Source organism: Hypanus sabinus, chromosome 13, assembly GCF_030144855.1.
Source record: "Hypanus sabinus isolate sHypSab1 chromosome 13, sHypSab1.hap1, whole genome shotgun sequence".
NCBI classification, from domain to species: domain Eukaryota; kingdom Metazoa; phylum Chordata; class Chondrichthyes; order Myliobatiformes; family Dasyatidae; genus Hypanus; species Hypanus sabinus.
Window position 1 is genome coordinate 22,225,654 of NC_082718.1, and position 22,227 is coordinate 22,247,880.

The window sequence follows — 22,227 nt, forward strand, 5'->3', positions numbered from 1 at the left end:
AGAGGCTGCACATGTGCACTCTCCCAGAATTGTCCATTTTGCAGGAAAAACAGAATGCTGGGAATACTCAGCGGGTCAGGCGGCCGATATGGAGAGAGAAGATTCCGGATTCAAAATTCAAGATTGTTTATTGTCATTCTTCAGTACACAAGTGTAAAGTAGAATGAAATAACTCCAGAACTAATGCTGCATAAAAAAAACCCAAAATGACAATAAATATAAATTATAGAAGTAATCCTATAAAATCCAATGTACAAGTAATTGCTCTATACATAGGCTGATTGTATGTATATAAAGTCACACTGTATGATGTCTATGTAGTGTGGTGGGGGATGGTATGGTGTGTAAATGGGTGGAGGAGTTGGTCAGCCTGAAAGCTTTGGGGAAGTCACTGGTTTTGAGAAGTGGTGCTCCTGGAAACAGTTAATATTTCAGGTCTGGGATTCTTCATCAGACTAGCAATAAGCGATGTTAGTTTTGGGTAGCAGAGAGGGAGGGGGGAGGGTGATGGGTAGAACAAAGTGAACATCACTGATAAGGTAAAACCAGATGACTTAAATGTGCGATTTAAGTGGAAGTAAATGAAGTATACTGAAATATGCCTTTTAATTTTGCGTTTTATATTCTCTTGCTTTTTGCTCTTTTATTGTTGCCACTTGCATGATTTCTTTTCACACACAGGGAGGGGGGTTTTGATGTTTTTCTTTGAATGGGTTGGTTCTATGGTTTTTAGTTCTGTGACTGTGGGGAAGATGAATTTCAGGGTTGTAAAATGCATACATACTTTGATAATAAAGTACTTTGAATCCTTGAATCTTTTGAAGTTATGATAATATTAAATTTCTTTGCTCATCAAATCCAATCCTATCTTGTGTTGATTATTGAACCAATGGTTACTGAAGAACTGGCTAATCAGGCCAACTGGAAGGATACATTGCTGAATCCGTCAAATAACTTTGAGAGGATATCCTCTTCAGATCTCATCTCCTCAAACTCTGCTGGGAAACTGCACATGGCTGTTCTGCCAACCGGGTGTCCAATGCGACCCTGGACGCCGAGAGTTGGCTGTATTAGCGATAGATAAGATCAACAGTATCGTTGGATGACATGAATGCACTGCCTGTCCTCAAAGGTTATTGGATCCACAGGGCAAGTCGGAGGCGAGGTTGAGCTGGCAAGGGACTCGCTTTTGCCTTTTAGCCTCATGTTGGGAGTGACTTCATCTTGCATGGTTTACTGTTAAGCACGCCCTTGATGGAGATCTGTAAATGAGACAGCGATCGTGTTCTACAGGAGATTGTCACTACTGGGTGAGCTATAGTGACTGCTACTCTGACCAAAGCATAGTGTGCTAAACGTTTCTGCTTCCCAATACTATTTGGTGCTGCAGTTCCTACCTAGCTATCCATTAAAGATTTTTCTGTTAAGGAAGCTTTCCTGCTTTTCCATAACATATTGGGGCAGAATTAGGGCATTCAGCCCACTGAGTCTGCAATATCATTCCATCATGGCTAGTCTATTATCCCTCAGCCCCTTTCTCCTGTCTTCTCCCCATACCCTTTGACACCATTAGTAATTAAGAACCCATCAACCTCTGTTTTAAATGTACCTAATGACGGCCTCCACAGCCATCTGGGGCAATGAATTCCACAGATTCATCATGGTCTGACTAAAGATGTGCCTCCTTATCGAAAGGGATGTGCTTTTATTCTGGTCCTAGACTTCCACACACTCTACGCCCATTCTATCTAGTCCTATCAATATTCTATAGGCTTCAAAGAGATCCCCACCCATTCTTCTAAACCAGTGACTACAGGCCCAGAGCCATCAAACTCTCCTCAAATGTTAACCCTTTCATTCCTGTGATCATTCTTGTGAATCTCCCCTGGATCCTCTCCAACATCCTCTCTTAGATAAGGGGCCTTAAACTGTTCACGGTATTCCAAGAGTGTTTGATTGATGCCTTATAAAGCTTCAGCATTGTCTCTGCTTTTTTCTTGCCTTTCTAAAGTCCATTGTAACACAGAAAAGTATGGTTTGCCACATCAAGTCTATGCTATCTCATGGAGCAATTCAATTTGCTCACTAATTTTCCCTGCTAACATTGGTGTCAGCATTGTTAAACTCCCCTTGCCCAGTCAACCAGAGTCCTGGAGACCCACAAGAGCTGCACTAGCTGGTTACCAGATTATGAGCATCTGGATAGCTGCTTAAATGTAACATCTGTCCAATAATAAACCCCCAGTGCAATAGATTGGACAATGAAATGGACTAAAACAAAAAAAAACACACTAAAGTTTTCCCCTCGCATCTTAATCCAATGGCCTAGAGTCTTTGATTCCCAAAATCTGGGAAAAGGACTGAGTCTATTCACTCCATTATCTTCTATAAGAGCACCTCTCAGTTTCCTGCTCTGCAAGGAATATAGAACTAGCTTATCCAACCTCTCTCTATAACTCAGTACCTCAAATCCTGGCAACATCCTCGTTATTGTACTGGAAAGAGCCTAAAAAAGCTCCACACCTTTCATATAGAAGGGTAAGCAAGATTGAACACATTCTCTAAATGTTGCCTCAACAGTGTCCCAAACAAGCTCACCATGATCTCCCAACTTTTATACACATTGCTCTGACTTATGAAGGCCAGTGTGCTACAACCATTTCTCTCCATCCTTTCTAGCTGTGATTCCACTCTCAGAAAACCATGGACATGTACTCCAGGGTCTCGCTGTTCTACAACACTCCCCAATGTTCCGCTGTTCACTGTGCAAGTCCCACCTCAGTTTGACTTTCCAGATACAATGCCTCACACTTGGCTTAATCTGCATTTTCTAATCCTTGACCCTCTTACTTAGCTGATTGAGACTCTCCTGTAATTTTGATAACCTTCATTGTCTACTGTTCCATCTATTTTAGTGTTACTAAGACAATAAGACATAGGAGCAGAACTAGGTCATTTGGCCCATCGAGTCTGCTCTCCCATTCCATCATGGCTGATTTATTACCCCCTTCAAGGTCATTCTTCTATCTTTTCCTCATCGCCTTTGACACCCTTATTAAGAACCCATCAACTTCCGCTTTAAATATACCCGAGCAACACACACAAAATGTTGGAGGAACTCAGCAGGCCAGGCAACATTTTGTGTGTGTTGCTCAGATTTCCAGCATCTGCAGATTTTCTTTTGTTTGTGCTTTAAATATACCCAATGAGTTGTCCTCCACAGCCATCTGTAGCAATGAATTCCACAGATTCACCACCCTCTGGCTAAAGAAATGCCTCCTCATCTCTGTTCTAAAGGGTTGTCCTCCTATTCTGAGGCTGTGCACTCTGGTCCTGGACTCCCACACATAAGGAAACATCCCTGCCACATCCATTCTATCTTAGGCCTTTCAATATTCGATAGGTTTCAATGAGATGCCCCTTCATTCATCTAAATGCGAATGAGGAAAGGTCTAAAGTGTTTTGAATTCTCATCATACAAGAACCCTTTCATTCCCAGGATCATTGTTGCTAACCTCCTCTGGAAGCTCTGCAATGCTAGCACATCCTTTCTTATACAAAGGGCCCAAAACTGCTCACTACTTCTAAATTCAGCATTAAAGAATAAACCAGTCAGCATAGAGAATGTAAAAATGACAGTTACATTTCACCATGGTGATAAAAAAAACCTTTAAAAATAAGCACAATTAAGTCTTTTGGGAGGAGGCGGTAGGGGGTGGGAGAAGGTGTGGTTCTGACAACAAAATTCTACCGAGTGAGATAACTAAATAAGTCATATCATCACAGATGTCTAAAGATCACATGATTCCTCACACTTTCAGGTATCTCCTTTCCAATTCAGGTTTATTGAAACATAGACAAATACACCGTTTGCATTGACAACCAACCCACCCAATGATGTGCTGGGGGCAATGTAGCGTGCCTACAATACTTGGCAGAACAAACAAAACTGAGTGTAACAAACAAAAACAGCAAAAACAAGCCACGTTCCTCCCACCCATCCATGCTCACATACAGCCCTCTAACCCCAAGACAGTCCATATTCTTCAGCCTGCTGTCTCCCGTGGACCTGGACTCGAACACACAGTTCAATGAGACCCACTCTTACTGCTCCCCCTCTGTGACCTCTGCAGCTCTTCGACTCTTTGGCCACGTGCTCACCCAACAGCCTCAAGTCTTTCCTAGCAACTTGTCTCTGCTGCCATTTTGTTCTACGTCGGTACCCGCTTCATTTTGAAGCATCCCAGTTTGGATCCCACCGACTCATCAGGTATCTGCATTTGATTGTTTATTCATCTGCATAGATGCTGCTTGACGTGCTGAGTTCCTCGATCATTTTTTATCTGTTACGCAGACATTGGGCCTATGATACAAAATGGACGAACACAAATTGACAAAACACTGTGTTCCAGTGGGTCCTCTCATACAACGACTGACTTTTTTTTCTACTGTGCTTTGCATTTACTGACTTTTTTCAGAAATTGTTTTGATGGAAAGTTTGCTCTAATTGGCCCATATTTCATGGTGGAACTACTGGGGTTTGCCACTGTTTCTGTGTGAAACTGACAATGACAGTGGGATTTCCACGATGAACTACAGTTGCAGAAATCCCAGGTACAATAACTGGCCAGGTTGCATTCTTTGTAAAATAATCCACTGTAATCAGGGGAAATCACTTGAACTGACGTAAAGTTAAACTATTTACAGATCAGTCTCACCTTTCAAATGTTATATATAGCTGTAGGGTTTTGCTGCATAATTATTGCGTAGCGAATCATCTGCTGCTAAAGAAATCATTTTATATTTGTGGAGATCTTTCAAAATGCATGGTACTTTGAAATGAAAATTAACACATTATTTCATGTGTGTGCTGCAATATTTAATCAGTGAAATGTTTTGCTCTATTTATTTAATTTTATATATTTTTAAAATGCAATTTATAGAATTTTTGTATTTGCAATGTACTGCTGCCGCAGAACAATGAATTTTACAAAGTAAGTCAGTGATTAGACCTGAGCAACACACACAAAATGCTAGGGCAGGCAGCATTCAGGCCGAGACCTTTCAGTGGGACTAGAAAAGAAGGGGCGAGAAGCCAGAACAAGAAGGTGGGAAAAGGGGAAGGAGTACAAGCTGGAAGGTGATAGGTGAAACCAGGTGGGTGGGGGAAGAGGCATTGAAGTAAGAAGCTGGGACGTTATAGGTGGAAAAGGGCTAGAAGAGAGGTCTGATAGGGAGAGTGGATATTGGGAGAAAGTGAAGGAAGAGGGGCACTGGTGATAGGCAGGTGAGAAGAGAAGAGGTAGAGGGGGAAGAAAACAGTGGAAGTTTGAGAAATCAATGTTCATACCACCAGATTGGAGTCTACCCAGATGGAATATGAGGTGTTGTCCTCCAATCTGGGAGTGGCCTCACTGTGGCAGTAGAGGAGGTCAAGGACCCAGATGTTGGAATGGGAATGGGACTGGGTATTAAAATTAAAATGGTTGGTCACTGGGCAATCCTTGTTTTTTGTAGGTGTACAGCGAAGATGTACAACAAAGGGCTCTGCCAATTTATGTCGGGTCTCATCAATGCAGAGGAGGTGACATGAGGAGTACCAGATACAGCAGATGACCCCAACAGATTCACAGCTAAAGTGTTGCCTCGCCTGGAAGGACCGTTTACAGCCCTTAATATGCTCCTCCTCCTTTCCGTTTTCTCATGGTGCATTCTCCTCAGATTCCCTCTTCTCCAGCCCTTTGCCATTTCCACCTACCACCTCGCAGGTTCTTACTTCATGCCCCCTCCTCCACCCACCTGGCTTCACCCATCACCTGCTAGCTTGAATTCCTTGCCCTCCCTCCACCTTCTTATTCTGGCCTCTTCCTCCTTCCTTTCCCAGTCCTGATGAAGAGCCTCGGCATGAAACGCTCATTTCCATAGATGCCAGAGATGCCTCGCCTGTTGACTTCCTCCAGTGTTCTCAGTATAAACGGAGTTTTGAACATTTTTAAGGTAAAACAGATGCATTCTTGATAAGCAAGGGGGTGAAAGATTACCAAAGGGGTACAAATACTCAATGGTCTAATTCTGCTCCAGGGTCATCTCTTTAAGGAAGAAAGTTGAGGGAAATGACAGAGGTGGTGTTTGTCTTTTTAAACACAGTTGTGTGCGCCTGGTACGCATTGCCAGGTTGGTGGGGGAGACAGATACAATAGAGACATTTAAGAAACTCTTAAATAAGCACATAGATGTAAGAAAAATGAAGGATTATGTTATTTGTAGGAGGGAAGTATTAGACTGATGGCAGAGTAGGTTTATTAAGATTGGCAGAACATTGTGGATGATATAAACTGTGCTATCTCCTATGTCTTATGGTCTTACTGAATCCAGAGCTGGCTTGAGGTGCTCCTGCTCCCATTTCTTATGGCTCAGTGGCCACATTAGCAACAGGAGTGGAACCCAGTGCGGTCTTCTGCCGCTGTAGCCTATTCACTTCATGTTGTGTACTTAGAGATGCTCCTCTGCACACCATGGTTACTTGAGTTACATTCCCCTTCCTGTCAGCTTGAACGAGTCTGGGCATTCTCCTCTGTCCTCTCTCGTTAACAAGGCATTTTCACCCACAGATCTGACACCCATTGAGCATTTTGTTTTTCACTCCATTCTCTGTAAACACTATAGACTGGTGTGCGTGAAAATCCCAGGATATCAGCAATTTCAGAAATAGTCGAACCACCTCACCGAGCACAATCATTCCACTGTCAAAGTCACTTAGATCACATTTCTTCCCCGTTCTCCTGTTTGGTCTGAACTACAACTGAACCTCTTGACCATGTCTGCATGCTTTTATGCATGGAGCTGCTGTCACATGATTGCCTGATTAGTTCTTTGCATTATCAGGGCATGCAGGTGTACCTAATAAAGTGTCCACTGAATTTATATGGCCCGTCACTGATTTATGCTCAACTTAAGAACACCTCTACATACAAACAAGCTCTTACAACATTATTAAATGTAAAACTCTGATGGAGGTACACATACACGAGGAAATCTGCAGATGCTGGAAATTCGAGCAACACACACAAAATGCTGGTGGAACGCAGCAGGCCAGGCAGCATCTATAGGGAGAAGCCGAGACCCTTCGTCAGGACTAAATGAAAGAAAAGATAGTAAGAGATTTGAAAGTAGGAGGGGGAGGGGGAAATCCAAAATGATAGGAGAAGACTGGAAGGGGTGGGGTGAAGCTAAGAGCTGGAAAGTTGATTGGCAAAAGGGATACAGAGCTGGAGAAGGGAAAGGATCATGGGACGGGAGGCCTAGGGAGAAAGAAAGAAGGAGGGGAGCACCAGAGGGATCTGGAGAACAGGTAAGGAGTGATTATGAGAGGGACAGAGAGAGAAAAAAGGAGGGGGGGGGAAATAATAAATAAATAAATAAATAAATAAATAAGGGATGGGGTAAGAGAGGAAGGAGGGGCATTAACAGAAGTTACAGAAATCAACGTTCAAAACATATGTAGGTACATATGTTTGTTCCTATGAACAGCAGGATTAATTTTCACTCTCCACTTTTGATAAGTGTCCTTTCGTATAGTCTGATGTGCTTTTTATTCCATTCACTCCAGTGCTGTAGAGGTGTGGTTACCAGATCAAGCAAATATTGTGTAAAAGGGTGTTGGGTGCGTGGAATGCACTGCCAGCAAAAGTGGTAAAGATGAGAACAATAGGGTCTTTTAAGAGAATCTTAGGTACACAGAGCTTACAAAAACAGAGGGCTATTCAGTAGGGCAATTCTAGAGTAGGTTACTTGGTCAGCACAACATTGTGGGCTGAAGGGCCTGTAATGTGCTGTAGATTTCTATGTTCTATGTCCTAAAAACGGAACTGTTTGCTACCCACTGATGGCTGTATGTGTTTGTATTTTCATTGGAAAATGTAGTGGGAGAAGACAATGAGATGTATTTTTCAGGAGGTTTTGCAGAAAGTACTTGTGAAAAGTATTGGCTGATGAAGACAATCTTAATTCAGGCAGATTAAAAGCATGTGATTATTTCACAGTTCTTAAATAGTATTTTAACTAATCTCTAAACCCGCACAAGATTACCTCACCATTTTGCTCTCCTTTTAGCCTATTTATTGTTTTTATATCTTCTTACCGTAATTTATAGTATTTTATATATTGCTGCTGCAAAACAACAAATTTCATGGCGTGTCAGTGATAATGATTCTGATGATATTATTGGATTCCTTAGCTGAAAGTTAACACAGCAGAGTGGTAAATTACTGGCCAGTAAATCAAATGTGCCATCATCAAATTCAATGCCAGGATAATTCAGGATATTATTGGAAATTACTTCCCGACCATCCTTTTTACATTGAGGAGTTCAGATCGGAGGGAAGTGGCTGAAAATTGGAAGCCAAGGCTTGGGGGTGAAGTTAAGGAACACTCTGAAACAGAGAAACTCTGGAACTCTCTTCTGTAAATAGCTTTCGATGAATTCAAATTTTAATTTTGAATCGGAGGTCGAAAGATGTTTATCAAAGATATGAAGTAATATGGAGCTCTTACAAGAGATCCTCTTACCGCAGGACACAGCGAAGTGACAGAGAAACATCGCATTTAGTGCTTGGACTGGCCAACCTTCTCCTGCCCTTGCAGAGGCTTGACTCTTCGCTTCACAATTGGGAACCACATTTCATTCTGTTGGCAGCAATCTGAAACCTGTCCAGAACGGAGTTCCAGATACTAGAGCTCCGAACTTTCAAATACAATTGCGACATGCACAGTGACTACAAAGCTGTGGTGAGTATGCAAAAACCCCTTCCCAGCCTGGTTATCCTCGCTTCCCCACTCTCCCATCGGTACCAAAGCTAGAGAGTGCACACCACCAGGTTTAAGGGCAGCTTCTGCTTCACTGTTATAACACTCGAGTGGACCATTTGTACAATAAAGCCAGATTCTTGATTTCCCAATCCATCTTGTCGTGGCCTTGCACCTTATTGTCTATCTGCACTGCCCTCTCTTTGTAACGGTAACACTCTATTTTGCATTCTGCCGTTGCGATTACCTGGATGTACTTCCATGTAAAACAAAGTTTTTCACTGGATCTTAATACATGTGACAATAATAAACCAATTTCAATTAGATTACAGGAAAATGATGCGGAAAAGTTGTGATCTCACTGGTGGGTTTGATCGAGAGCACATATCTTCCTCCCAAGAGGGTTTACCAGTAATTAGGAAAATGAGGTTTGCCAAACCAGAGGTTTAACAAAGTCAGCTTCATTCAGGTCTGATGAAAGGTCATTGGCCTGAAACATTAACTTTGTTTCTCTCATATTTAGATCTATTTATCACATGCACATCTAAACATGCAGCTGAATGTGTCATTTGTGTTAACAGCCAACGGACCAAAGGATGTGCTGGGGGCACTAAAATAGCCAGAATGCCCACGATACTCAGCAGAACAAAACAAAGCACAACAAAACAACAACAGCAAAACAAGCCTCACCCACCCACACACACACGGGCAGTATTCCAACTCAGGACAAGCCCCCGGGCCTCCAGTCTCCAGGCTTCAACTTCAGAACTTCCAATCGTCTTTGGGCTTCGTACTTTAGTATCGACTTGCTTGCCTTGCTGAGTACTTGCAACATTTTCTATTTCTAATTCAGTTTTACAACATCAGTACAGTTTTATTTTTGTTTCTCTAGATTTAAAAGTGTAAAGTCTGCCCAAAACACTTGTCCGTTATAACGTCAATGGCATCCTCAATGTCAGTGACAGGTATTAAAGCCATGGATTCATAGACAGACACAACACTGGCCCTTCAGGCCAACAAGTCCATGCCAAGCAATAAATATCCAAGTATATTTACACAGGGTAGGTTTAGAGCGATCTGGCCAGTAAATTATATTATTGTAAATTGGCATCCTAGTTGGCAATGGATAAGTTGTCAAAAGCCCTGTTTCCATGTTGTATATAATAACACACAGGAGCAGAATTAACTCACTCAGCCCACTGAATCTGCTCTGCCATTCAATCATGGCTAATTTATTATCCCTCTCAACCCCATTCTCCTGCTTTCTCCCTGTAACTTTTGATACCCTTACAAATCAAGAACATATAAATCTCCACTTTGAATATACCCAGTTACCCGGCCTCCACAGCCGTCTGTGGCATTGAATTCCATAGATTCACCACCCTCTGGCTGAAGAAATACTTCCTCACCCGTTCTAAAGGGACATCTTTGTATTGTTAATCTGTGCCCTTTGGATCTAGACTCACCCACTAAAGGAAATATCCTCTGTACATCCACTCTTATGGATACACTCAATCCACACACACTCCAATGAATTGATTCAACCTAACACAATCTCTGGCTTCCTGCCCCTTCCTGTCCAGTCCTGGTGAAGGGTTTCAAGTTGAAATGTCAGCTCCCTATGCCTCTCCACAGATGCTGCCCAGTTCCTCCTTCATTTTGTTTGTGTTGCTCCAAACACATTTTATTCTCCCCAGTTTCATCAACTCCCAGATTTTACCACTCATCTACACACTGTGGACAACTTATAGGGGCAATTAACCTATAAACCCAAGTAGGTCTCGGGATGTAGGAGAAATCCAGGGAACCCCGAGGAGGCTCACGCAGATGGTCATGGGGAGAACGTGCAAACTCCGCATGGCCAGTACTCAAGGTCATACTGAGCTTTGGTCATTGCAATTCTACCAGCTGCCTCACTGTACTGCCCTCTTTTATCTATGGACAGCGGCAACATAAGTCACACTAGGTCAAGGTAGAGTCATTGACTGGATGTAATACAGTTTTCATCAGAACTACATTAGTGACCCAATGAAGATGCAGCAGCTGACAAAAGGTCCTCACACTTCGGCCAGGACAGCTTCTACTCTGCTGTTATCAGACTTTTGAATGGGACTCTTGTACGTTACGAGGGTACATGAGACAATAATAAACCAATACCAATCACCACTGTGTCATTGGCCAGGGTCGGCACAGCAGCATAATGCTTTACATTGCCAACTTTATGATTGGGGTTTAATTCCCGCAGCTGTCTAAAAGGAATTTGTATGTTCTCCTCATGACTGCATACTTCAGTTTCCTGCGAGTGCTCTGCCTTCTCCTACATTCTAAGGACAGACGGGTCAGAGTTTGTACGCTGTGTGGATGCTATGTTGGGCCCTAAAGGATGGTGACACTTGTGGGAGGCTCCCAGCACATCCTGGAACTGTGCAAGCCACCCATTTTCAAATGTTCAAAGGTCAAGTTTAATGTCAGAGGAAAGTATACAATATACATCCTGAAATGCTTTTGCTGTATTTTTCAGTGTTTATGTGACAAATAAAGCTAATATTTAATCTTTCCTCTATCTCTGAGCTTGCATCTTAACCCATTTTTAGTTTCCTTGTGCCCAGCGAAGGAGCAACTATACATGTATATCACCTGCCACAACCCTGCCAATTCCTCACTGCCAATGAAGTCGAAAGTGCAACAAATTCATAATGTGTAACTCAGAGGAAACATAATGGACTTCAGCAATCTCTCGTCAGGACGAAGGGTCTTGGCCCGAAAAGTAAACAGCGCTTCTCCCTATAGGTGCTGCCTGGCCTGCTGCGTTCCATCAGCATTTTGTGGGTGTTCCATTAAATGGCACCTAGATCACAGCCCTCCCAAGGTCTGTCTGTGATCTTCAGAGATGCTCTTCTGCATACCCCTGGGGTAACTTGAGGTTATTTGAATTACTGTTGCCTTCCCATCAGCTTGAACCAGCCAAGTAATTCTCCTTTGACCTCTCTCATTAACAAAGTGTTTTCACCCATTCTCTGGATAATATTCTCTGTAAATTCTAAAGACTGCTGTGCATGAAAATCCCAGGAGATCAGCAGTTTCTGAGATACTCAAACCACCTCGCCTGAAACGAATAAACAATCCACAGTCAAAATCACTTAGATTGTGTCTCTTCCTCATTCTGATGTTTGGTCTGAACCTCTTGACCATGTCCACATGCTTTTATGCCACGAAGTGCTGCCTCATGATTGACTGATTAGATATTTGCATCAACGAGCAGGTGTACGGATGTACCTAATAAAGTAGCTACCAAGCGTATGCTGTGTCTTTGTACGTGTGACAATGATAAACCAATCCCAATATTCTTGGCTAATTTGTTGTCTGCAACTCTGGAGGGGACAAGATTGAGTTTGTCTGAAAGGCCGCTATTCTTCAGAAAGAAGAGGTTTATTTTTCTGCACAAACTAGACAGGGATTAGCCAGCGCTGCCAATAAAGTTGAAGTTGAGTTTACTGTGAAATACACCATATGACATAGGAGCAGGATTAGGCCATTTGGCCCATCAATTCTGCTCTGCCATTCAATCATTGCTGATTTGTTTTCCCTCTCAACACCATTCTCCTGCCTTCTCCCCATAACTTTTGACACCCTTACTAATCAATAACCTATCAACCTCCACTTTGGACTTTCCACAACAATCTGTGGCAATGAATTCCACAGATTCACCACCCCCGACTAAAGAAATCCCTTCTCATCTCTGTTCTAAAGTTAACGCCCTTGTATTCAGAAGCTGTGCCCCCTGTCCTACACTCTACCACTACTGGAAACATCCTCTCCACATCCACTCTATCTACACCTTCCAATATTTAGTAGATTTTTGCATATACGCACGAGCTCGCGTGTGCACAGGTGCTAACGAAAAACTCAGTTGCAGCAGCATTCACAAGAAGAACAAATTAAATATTAAACTATACACAATTTTTTTTACAATAAAGAACATAATTAGAACAAAATAAAAGTCCATTTTATTGCAAAGTGATCATGGTGTTGCTAAACTGTAGTGATTAGAATTGTAAAGACACAAAATGCTGGCAGAACTCAGCAGGCCAGACAGCATCTATGGGAGGAGGTAGTGACGATGTTTCGGGCTGAAACCCTCCATCAGGAGTAAAGTAACATGAATGAAGTAACTTCACTCCTGATGGAGGGTTTTGGCCCGAAACGTCGTCACTACCTCCTCCCTTAGATGCTGTCTGGCCTGTTGAGTTCTGTCAGCATTTTGTGTTTTTATTTATTTCCAGCATCTGTAGATTCACTTGTGATTAGGGTTGTGCTGTTTAATTCGAAAGCTGAAATGTTGGAGGGAAGTAGTTGTTCCTGAAGCTGGTGGTGCGACACCTCAGGCTTCTGTACCTCTTCCTCAATGGGAACAGCAAAACATTTTCATTCTCAAAGGGAGTTTTAAACAGCAGTCTTTATTTGGGAGCCTAGAGGGTTGTCGGGCTTGGATCTGCTTGTTATAGGTTCTTGATTAGCAAGGGTGTCAAAAGTTGCAAGGGGAAGGCAGGAGAACGGGGTCAAGAGGGAAGATAAATCAGCCGTGATGGAATGGCAGAGCAGACAATGAGCAAAATGACTAGCTCTTCACTTGTGCTCTATGGTCTTGTATTGTGATCCTGATGTTCTCGAGTTAAATACTACATAAATTATGAGAAATCAAAGCAGGATTTGGCCAGGTGATGGTCCAAGCTGCTGAATATGAACATGGCTGATCTAAGCCTGGCTTAGGATCCTCTTTCCTTCTTTTGTCTTATAACCCTTTACTGCTTGCATATCAGAAATCCATCTGCCTTGGCCATGAATGCTTCCCAAGATCCTCGAAGCAGAGAAGTCCAAAGATTCTTTGGACATGCTTCTGGGGAAGAGGGTCTGCCTTAACTCTGTCTTAAATGAACAATGTTTTATTCTGAAATTATGCCCCCTAGTTCTGGATTGTCTTAAGGTTCTAAACTCCCCTCTGTACCTAGATCAATTGTTCCCGACCTGGGGTCCACAGACGCCTTGGTTAATGGTTCATGGCATAAAGAAGCTCGGGAACCCCTGATCAAGGGTAGGACTTATACAGTGAAGGGTAGGGAACTGAGGAGTGCAGTAGGGAACGGATCTGGGAATACAGGTACGTAATTCTTTGAAAGTGGCACCACTAGTAAATAAGGTTGTAAAGAAAGCTCTTGGCACATTGGCCTTCACTCATCAGAGTATTGAGTACAGGAGTTGCAATGTTATGTTGAAGTTGCATAATACGTTGGTGAGGCTAAATTTGGAGTATTTTATGTGGTTTTGGTCATCTGTCTACAGAAAAGACATCAATAAAATCAAAAGAGTACAGAGTGAATTTACAAGGCTGTTGCTGGGTCTTGAAGACCTGAGTCAGGGAAAGGTTGAATAAATAGTGTAATTCTCGGCAGTTTCTAGAGTAGGTTACGTGGTCGGCACAACGTTGTGGGCCTGTGATGTGCTGTAGATTTCAATGATTTTATGAAGTTGGGACCTTTTCTCTGGAACATAGGAGAATGAGGGGAGATTTGATTGGGGTATACACAGTTCTGAGAGGTATAGATGGGGTAAATGCTAGCAGGCTTTTTCCATTAAGGTTGGGTGAAATTAGAACTAGACGTCATACGTTAAGGGTGAAGGGTGAAATCTTTAAGAACTTCTTCACTCAGAGGTGCTAAGAGCATGGAATGAGCTGCCAACAAATGTGGTTGATGTGGGTTTGATTGCGATCTCTTCGCACCTCCACTTCTGGGCACCTCCACTTTGAGGCAGACTGAAAATATGCTGGGGATGGTCAAGGGGCCAGAGTCTTGACCAGTGTCATGGATGGGAGGGGTATGGCCGACTTTGATCCAGGTGTGTTCTCCCCGTCAAAGCACGGCCCAGCAAGCTCAAAGACAGCTTCTCACCCACCGTTATAAGAAGGGTCACCTAATACCAGCAGATTGACTCTTGACCTCACAATCTTCATCTTTACAGCCTTGCACGTTATTGTCCACCCTCATTGCACGTTCTCCATAACCTACTCTGCATTCTGTTTACCATTACCTCCTACTAGCTCAATGCACTGTTGAAATGAATTGATCTGTATGAACGGCTTGGAAGACCCTTTTTCCCCCTGTGTATTTTGGTACAAGTGACCAATTCACCTGATTTCTCCTACCCCAGGCGCTGCTCTGAGAACTAAACAAGCTCTGTTTAGGATTTTCAGCATCAGCAGTATCTCGCTTCACGATTTTTTTCTGCCCTATGCCCCGAGGTGACTGCGGTTCGGTGCCCAAACACCCGAAATCATTGACCGGTCACCGGGACCCCAGTTACCTGTTTACAAAGCAATATGGCTCAAAGCCATTCAGCCGCCGTGAAGCGCCCATCAGTAAAAGGCAGGTGTCCTCAACCTGACAGAAATTTTATTAGTACCATCGATCAGTCATACAGAGAAAACTTGGGCTAAAGTAGCAGTTGATGGTGAAACAATGAGCTTGCAGGAATTTTGACTTCAACAACTCGACATTGAGCGTAGGTAGGTACTGAGACCGTTCAACTCCTTTGACATTTTTTCCTTACAAATCATACACAACTCTGTTAGTAATTCCAATAACATTTTCCATCAAAACACACTACCACGTTTGTGTATTAACAATTGTTTACACATACATATTAGAGAAACACTACGCTATACACGGCAGAAACTTAAGAATTCCGCTCCACGCAATTCACATACTGTATTTGGTTTACAAATTCGTGAAAGAAGCAGCCATCTGGATAATTCCAGCAAAATAACATTTGAAAAAAAGGTGAAAGCAGTTCCGAAAAAGAGATCGAGTGCAAGGTCTCACCAGTGCTGGAAGCGAGTCGGAAGAAAAACACGAATCTGCAGAGACTCCCCTCTTGCGGTCCGCTGGGTTTCGAGTTAACTCTCGTAACATGTGTCCAAGTGCAACTACAGCTCTCGCCCGAAACCCACTTCTCCCGCACCGATTGGTTCCCCAGAGGACGCTGGGGAGCCAGTTTGAACCGTGCCCTTTCGCGATTGGGCGACGGAGCTGCCAATCAGGCGGTGTCACGCTCGACCGCCGACTTGAAATTGATACTGAAATGTGCAAGTGTCCTCTCTCTCTCTCTCTCTCTCGGTGTCTTGCAGTCTCAAGCCTTTTTACAGGGACCTCCTCGAGAAGTGGATTTCATTTTGAGTTTTAATTAACTTTTCCACAGCACCAAATGCAGCAAGTACAGGGACATAGAGAGACAGAGCTCAAATCCCAAACATCGGATATGTGAGATTCCAACGTAGGATATATATTCAAGAGCACTGTCATATATATTAGAAAATAATCCTAATATCTATCTATTTATCAATGAGATTTACAGGAAGAAGGTGTTTCCCTCTTGGCATTGCTGTCAGCCGCACCTCTAAGAGTGGCCTTCAGATTTGCTGCAGGGTAAATATATACATCGACTTGAAACCTTTACTCGAGGTTGTTCCCCCCCCCCCCCCGTTCTGGAGTTCGTAATCTTAAATTAAATTCATTGGGATATTATATAAATAATATTTGGAGGTCATAATGTAAACATCTCTACATTATTTTAAAGCGGCAATCTAAAATGTTTATATGTTTAAAGTTCAAAGTAAATTTATTATCGAAGTATGTATATGTCACCATATACCCCCCTGATATGCGATATTTAGTAACCCATGCTAAAGTCTAAAATGGTATCAAGGAATGTTACGGGGAAGGGGAGATTCTGCAATGTGAAATATTACATTGCTAGATTGGACCTTTTCTCCCGGAGCGAGTACACTCGCTTCAGCGTGGTTTACAGGTTTATAAAGTGCACTCGGCGTTTCCTGTTGTGCCAGTGCAACGCCGGGCACCGTTTCCCCCTCAAACTCTGCGGCGCAGATTTAAAAAGAGACACAGAGTGGTTTTGCACTTGTACGATGCTCTCCAAACGGAGCATCTGTCTTCGCGAGAAAGCCCACGCACGGGGGCGAAGGAATTGGATCGAAGGCGAGCCGCCTGCCAGAACCCCGCCTCCACACGCCGTGATGCACCTGGAGTCCGCGATTTCACAGAGGGGCTGCAGGAGACTTGTATCGAGCTCAGAGTGCGGGTTGACACATGATCCATCACTTTGCTGCGAGGGATGGCGAAAAACGTAAAATAAACGGGAACATAAGGCGTTGAGAACACCCAGTGGGTCAGGCAGCGTCTGCGGCGAAAAAGTCAAGGTTTCAAGTCGGTGACATCACTTAAAACGCTGACTTTGCAGATTTCCATTTCTGCACGTTTGAGTGCCGCATCCGCACTATACGTTAATACGATCAATTTAAAATAAAGTATAAACACATTCAGCACCTTCGAATCGGTGTCGGTTTCCCACAACCAGACTAACAGTTGATAGGATGCAGTTAAGTTCATTTGATAATTCGTTTGGGGTGTAGAACTCCCGACTCGATGGATTTTGGGGTTGGAAGGGCTCCTGACAATTTTTAGAGTTTTTCTTAAACTGTGCAACATAAAAACACTGTGGCTACAATCTGGAAAATTGTAGCCGTAGTTATTGCAGTTGAAAAGTTACCATATCTTTGTTGGAAAATATGACTTGAGTTTACCAGCCGGCTGCGTGTGCTATGTTTCCGGTGCTTGTATTTCACTCTGAAGTTAACGTGAGTTTGCCTTGAGATTCTCGGGTCTGTGGTGCTGACGGTGATAAATTCAATGGAAAAAGAGCCGATCACCAGCCTAGCAGGGGGTGGCGAGGAAATTGACTTGGTGGGCAAAGTTTTCAGGAGCCGTGGGTTGGGAAAAGGGGACTTTTTAAACCAAAAAGAAATCAAAGGATTCTTCAGAGACACAAGAGGTTCTGTAGATGCTGGAAACCTTGAACAAAACAAACAACATGCTGGAGGAACTCAGCAGGTTAGGCAGCTTCTCTGGAGGGCAGCCGTCTAGGTTTCAGACTAGGACCCCTTCATCAGGACTGGAAAGGAAGGGGGGCAGAATCCAGTATAGGAGGGGGGGATCGCCTTCTCCTCCTACTGCCCCCTTCCTTTCCAGTTCTGATGGAGGGTCTTGGCCCGAAACGCCGACTCCTTATCGTCTCCATAGGTGCTGCCCGACCTGCTGAGTAGCTCCAGCATTTTGTGGGTGTTGCTTGGGAAGGTATTCCTGCACTGTCTGCAGAAACCCTGGAGTTGCTCTCAGAGCCGTGTGCGGGAAGGGCCGCAGACATGGGAGACCAGTTGGCCCTTCAGTTCTGTCCCACTATTCAATGAGATGATCTGTGAACCAGAGTAAAAAGCAAACTAGGAGGAATCCAGCAGGGACAAGAGAGACTGAGATGGACAGCCGACATTTCCGGCCAAGACCCTCCACTTGAAAGTCCTTGCCTTCTGCCCCACCTTCTCTGACAGTCTGTCTCTCCTATCACCTTCTAGTGTGTACTCTCCCCACCATCTCGTTCTGACTTCCGCCCCCTTCCTTTTCATTTCTGAATTATGGTCTGGGCCAGAAACATTGACTGTTTCTTCATTTCCATAGGTGCTACCTGACCTGTTGAGTTGCTCCAGCATTTTGTGTGTTTTCCTTTGAATTTACAGCATCTGAAGAATTTTTTGTTTCCTGATTGCTATTCGCCGAGAACAATTCCAAAATTTCCAGCGTGCTCTTGATGTAACAGTGGTTCTAAACTTCCAGCTGGAGCCCCTGTTTTTTAGGCGGCAGGCCCTGGTGCCAGATTCACCATGGCAACACCCTCCATGGATCCGCCATTAATATCTCAAAATCTTCAGAAGTCCCAAGTTCATCCCAAATCCATTTCACAGTATCTGTAGAGGGAACCGTCTTAAAGGTTGGGTAAACTGTGGAGAACAGGAACACTAGAAGCAGTGATGGACCATTTGGTATTTGGCGCCTGGTCCTCCAGGGACCAGCTTCAGCCTTCACTGCTGTCTCTTTGTGCCAACACCACATCCTTCAGTTGCCCCAAATGTACAAATGTATTGGATATATATATCTATTGGCACCATATTTAGCATCCAAGTCTGCAATATCCTCTTGCATAAGGAATACCAAAGATTCAGGAATCTTGGAGTCAGTCTCAGAGCTCTCTGAAAGTGGCCACTCTAGTAGATATGGTGGCAAACAAAGTGTATGGCATGCTTGCTTTCATTGGTGGGGCATTGAGTACAAGAGCCAGGAAATCAGGTTGCAGCTGTTTCAAACTTCGGTTAGACTCCTCTGGAGTACTGTGTGCAGTTCTTGTTGTCCCATTAGAGGAAGGGTGTGGAGACTTTGGACAGAGTGAACAAGGGATTTACCAGGAAGCTTTCTAGATGAGCTATAAGGAGAGGTTGGACATGCAGGACTTGGTTGGGGGAAGGTAGCATATTTCTGCTTCAAAGCCTTGAAGAAAGAGAAGAAAGCCATGGTTGTGGAGGAGGTGTCAGGGACAGAGCAGGAGCACTACAGGGTGAAAGCAGTGGCATGGGGCCATCAGAGAAGCTGGACAACTCGGGAAGGCACCATCAACAGGTGATTCAGCTGCTCTGACCTGTGGAAGGACTCACAAGCCAGACTCAGCTTCCCCATCAGGGCAACCTGTCCCCGAAATCTTGGGCAGTGAAGATAGCTGCCCCCTATATGATACCACCAATGCCAACCTCCAACACATCCTGGCAGGATGCAAGACTGCGTCGTCCCAAGGGCAGTACAGAGGGCAACACAACCAGGTCCTCAAATTGTGGGTGGAGATCCTAGAGACCTGCAGGTAGGATGTGAGAAGAGACCTTTCCCCAGCGGGACGAGAACTTATCACATTTGTTAAGGCATCTGCCCAGACATAGTACTGTGGTCCACGGCTGGCAGGACTGTCCTCCTCATTGAGCCAACATGGGAGGAAGGAGTGGAGGCTGCCAATGAGCGGAAGAGGCTGAAGTACTCAGATCTGGCAACTGAGTGTGAGGAAGTTGACTGGAGGACCACCATCTACGCTGTGGTGGCACAATGCCCAGGGTGAGGCTCGGCGGGGGGGGGGGGCACCAGAGAGTTGGCTGAAGAGGCAGAGTAGGGCAGCTTTTGGCTGTGGCTGAGGAGGAAGGACAGAAATTTAAGGACTGACTAACCCCACTGAAAGCTGCAGGGGTGGCAGAGAGATGCCCTCCCACTGCTGCACCACCAGGAGGTGTACCAGAGCTAAGGGAGCGATACACCAATGAACGGTGGTCCCTGGCTGATGACTCCGCAGCTGAAGCAAGGGCCCTGTTGGAGGTCCGCCAGGCATCAACGCTGAAGATGAAACATCTTCCTGTAAATCTCACTGAGAGGCGGAGTTTGAGTGGTAGTAGTCTTGTAAGCTGCTGACAAAGGTCTCAAACAGCCAGGTTCAAGAACAGTTATTACCCTTCAATCATCAGGCTACCGAACTGATGCACCATCAATAACTCTCTCTGAGACGTAAAGGCGAGATATCGGCTTTTATTGACTGGAAGAAGGAACAAGCAGTGGTTGACCACCATACTACATCCTGGAGACAGAGAGGCCGGGCTCAGGCCTCGATCGCCTTTATACAGGGGTCTGTGGGAGGAGCCACAGGAGCAGTCAGCAGGGAGCGTGCCCAGACAGGTATATGTAGTTCACCACACTCACCTCTAAACCAAACTGATTACACAACCTATGGACAGCCTTTGAGGGACTGTACAGCTCATGTTTTCAGTATTATTCATCTGCTATTTATCATTATTATTTCTATTTGTATAACTTGTCTTTTTTTGCAGGTTGGTTGTTTGTCCATCTTAGTGTGTAATTTTACATTAATTCTATTATAATTCTTTGTTTTACTGTGAATAAAGAAAATTAAGCTCAGGGTAGTGTATTGGGACATGTGCGTACTTTGATAATAAATTTACTTTGAACTTTGGGCAGACAGAATCTTTCTCCCAGGGTAGGGAGAAATGCAAGACACTATTGGACATTGATAATGTAGAATACTGCAAGTCCAGTTCACTGGTTCATTTGCGGGGGAGCTGTGTGGCCTCTGTTGTTGCGTGTACCGTGCCCTCGTACCGTGGGGTTGCCTTTTCAGCCGCCCGGGGAGGCGACACCAGAGGCAGTGTGGGAGAGGGCAGAGATGGGGAGGTCGCGCCAGAGTCCTTGTGGAGTGGCACCTCCCGTCAGTGCTGTCCTCTGGTGTTTGCTTGGTGGAGGACCAGCTGGATCGTGTTCGTCTGCGGCTGCACGGGCAGGTGATGAGCAACTGCTGCGTGCTGGCTCTTGCAGAAACGTGGCTGCGGGACAACACTCTGCTCACCATCAATCAACAAACTCAGGGATTTAGGATGTAGCGTTTTTTTTGTTTGTGACTGTATGTTCATCTGCTGAGTGTGACTATTGGTACTGTACTTTGGTGCACAGGAGGAACAACAGCCCTAGAGGAACACTGTTTCGTTTGGCTGTATTCATGTGTATGATTGATTGACAATCAAACTTGAACTTGAATGATATTCCAAATGCTAAGAGGGACATATTTAAGGTAAGAGAGGGAAAATGTAAAGGAGATGTGCAGGACAAGTTTTTTACCCAGAGAGTGGTGGGTGCCTGGAATGGACTGTGGGGATAGTGGTAGACCCAGACATTAATTCAGATTCATTTGTTCATCACCTGTATGTCGAAATGGATTGCACTAACAACCAACACAACTTAAGGGCAGCCCGCAAATGTCACCGCACATTCCAGCACTAACACAGCAAGTCCACAGTGTTTATGAGGCTATTAGCTGGTTACATGTATATGCAGGGAATGGAGTGCTATGCAGGCAGAAGAGATTTAGTTCATTTTATCATGATGTTCAGCATAGACTTTGTGGGCTGAATGGCCTGTTCTTGTGCTGCACTCTTCTATTCATCATCCTCTGGATGAATTTTTTTCTCTCATCTCCTGAATGATGCTTTCTTATTCTGACACTGCAATCTCTATTCTTGGTGTCAAGACCCAGGGAAACATTATCCCTCCTCCTACCCTTTTGACTCCCTAAGAGTTTTGTCTGTTCCAGTCAGGTCATCTTGTATGCTTCTCTAAGAAGGCTGCTGCCTGGATTACTAAGTATGAGCTCAGCAGAAAAGATTTGGTTTAATCTGACACTGCGGTTGGCAAAGGGCCTGTTACTGTGTTGCTTAAATATCTCCCCATGGGGTAGTCCCACCCCTATTGCAGAAATAGGAAGAGTGAAGAGATGGATTGGTTGTTGGCTTGAGAGGAGAGCTGTGACTGGTTAACCTACATTTGGCTTATTGTTACATCTCCGATGGGAATTGTCTGCTTTGTTTCAATTAAAAGGGGAATATTACATTAATTTTTATTGTTAATGAGTTTGAGATGTCAG

General features: G+C 44.1%; 1 protein-coding gene across 1 annotated transcript in view; it reads right to left on the bottom strand.

Moving 5' to 3' along the window:
• The window catches only part of prkcq (protein kinase C, theta), a 122,594-nt gene extending 106,789 nt beyond the window's left edge, over positions 1-15,805 (bottom strand). Inside the window, exon 1 of the mRNA XM_059987319.1 lies at positions 15,684-15,805. The gene's annotated coding sequence lies outside the window, so the exon portion shown is untranslated. The remainder of the gene's footprint in view (positions 1-15,683) is intronic.
• Between the last annotated feature and the right edge of the window lie 6,422 nt (positions 15,806-22,227).